Source organism: Manacus vitellinus, unplaced genomic scaffold (assembly GCF_001715985.3).
Source record: "Manacus vitellinus isolate BGI_N305 unplaced genomic scaffold, ASM171598v3 scaffold_28_pilon, whole genome shotgun sequence".
NCBI classification, from domain to species: domain Eukaryota; kingdom Metazoa; phylum Chordata; class Aves; order Passeriformes; family Pipridae; genus Manacus; species Manacus vitellinus.
Window position 1 is genome coordinate 10,070,821 of NW_021940122.1, and position 2,511 is coordinate 10,073,331.

Sequence of the window (2,511 nt, forward strand, 5' to 3'; positions counted from 1 at the left end):
TTCGCCCAACACGTTTTTGTTGGGGCATCTTCGGCATCTTCCGGCGGCTTTGGCGTTCTTCGCCCCTTTGGGCGTCCTCATGCCATGCCATCCCCATTCTCTACTTTCTCCATCTGTCATCCTACCACCCCGTTTTTCTCCGTTCTTTCATCTCCTTCTAGCGTTCCCTTCGCATTTTCCCCTTTTCCATGCACTTGTCTTGCTTTTGTTTAGTTATCGCTTTGTGGATTTACGTTCCCTTCCCTTCCCTTGCATGCTGAGAGAGAATATGTTGTTTCTCCACAGACCCTCGTGATCTCTAAAACACATCTCCTATCTCCACCTTCCAATCCCAGTTCATCCATCTACAATCTGTCAATAGGAATTATTTTATAGTTATGTGTTAAGGATGCAGGTTGCTTATATAAAAGAATATTTTATGTGATAAAGATAAAAGAAAACCCAAACCCCCCCAGTGCTACAGCTGTAACGTTCTGAATGCAGATGTTCTTTGAGCACGTATAGTGATGTACAAAGATGTAGGTTTCTAGATCTGTTGCTGTAGAGACAGGCATGAGAGATTCATCTGAGGGGAGTCAGTGCGTCAATAATCTGACAGGGTGGGGGAATCTGCAAACTATTAAGGTACTCAGGGGTCATCAGGGAATGTGACACCTTAGGGTGCTTCCCGTGCTTTGGAAGAGGTAGGGCTACAGGGCGGATGCACCGCAGAGCTGTGTGTACACTGACATTGGCAGGGGCGTTTATTTGTACTGCTCTGGTTCCATGCGGCCCGGTGGCAAGGAAAGGCCCCTCATGCTCTGGATTCTCTCTCTCCTTTGTGAATTTGCACTTGGAAACATCTACCCACCTTTGGCAAATTTTTTTAGATTTACAGGAGCTTTCTTGAAGCTGGTAGGAGTCTGTATCCTAAAAATATTCCCAAAATGTTTTTCTATTCTCCAGCAACTCATTTCCTGAGAAATCAGATTGGTGATTCCCAAGTTGCAGGTGGATGCAGCAAAGGATTTATCTCTCTACCATCAGCTTGTTACCCCAGCAACAGGGCACATTTGGCATTTATAGCTATGGATTTCCACCTCGGTGGTGTGGCGCATGGACTAGAGCCGTAGAGAATGGAAGCTGGAGGGGACAATGGAGGGGTAGGGGGAGACGTGGGCACTTGCATACAGGGAGGATTCCACCTGCATACTGAGCAGGATGGATGTTTCTCTGGGTTTCCTACGCAATGCTTTATAATCTCAATCAATACGGTGATGGAGAAGTGCCAACCCACACTCTTCACTGCTACACCAGGCTGGGTCTGCCCACTCTGCCCTGCTGGGGCATCCCCACTCTGACCTGTCACCCTGCCTGCTAGCCCACCACCCACCTCTGGCAGCATTCCCTGGCCTCGGAGTGCAGAAGTGCTTGGTTGTTCAGGATACTACCCCTCTTGAGTCAACACATCAGGCCAAGCCAATACTGCATTTCAGAGGACACTGTGCTGCAGAGAATGGATTCACATATTAGAAGTAGTGCCCTTGAGGGGAATGGCTCTGTATCCTACTCTCCACCAGCTCTAAGCCATGCTATGCTCAAAGTATTGCTGGGTTGTAATAAATCTTGGTCTCCAGGGGGTGGGAGAGTGGGGGATTATCTGGGAATAGGGGTTGTAACTAGGCCATGTAATATAATCTCTGAGGCCCATTTGGCAGGGAGTGGGCATGGGGGAGGGGTTTTTAATTTGTAATGATTTTTTTTCTCTCTCCCCTCCCTTCCCTCCCCCCCACCCCTTTATTTCTCCCTTTCCCTGCCCCGGAGCCTGTGTGATAAAGATTAATTTGCTATTTCTGGGCCTGTGACATTTTTCAGAGCCTCCTGCTGGCTGCTGCCTCCATGCCAAGCCTGGCTGGGCTCCAGCCAACAGGATTAGCAAGGAGGGGCCAAGGGAATATGGTGCTCACCATGGAGTGGGGAAGGATGGAGCAAGGCACTCTCAGAGGAGGTTATTATGTGCATAGGATGTCTGCCTGGAAGTGTACCTGGGTATATGTGTGTAGGTCCTGGGCCTTAGTCTAGAGGATGCACACACAAGTACTAATGGCTGCATGCAAGACTTGTTCCCTGGGGACACCCCAAGGGAAGATGTAGCCTAGGTCCTTTAATTATGGCTTCATTGAGCTAAAGGATTTAGCATTTGGAATATGTCTCCAGGGTCAGGCTACTTTTGCCTCTGGAGTTCACTTTCTTTTTTAACTGCTCCAGCTTTCCTGGGCACCCATATGCTTCTCTACATATTTATGATAAGATAGTAATGAGGAGACCAGAAGGAACACGTTGTTTCTAATGAGTCTCCCAAGAGCAGAACTAAATAAAGATAACTTCTTCCTCCCAGCCTATTTTAGACTTCTTTATTTCCGTAGAAGAAGGTGGGGAGGGGTGGTTGTTACTTGCCACTGAATAATATTCTGCTTGTTTTCCACTGAATCTGCTATTGGTGGCTAATATATTCCTGTCCTTCATCCCTTG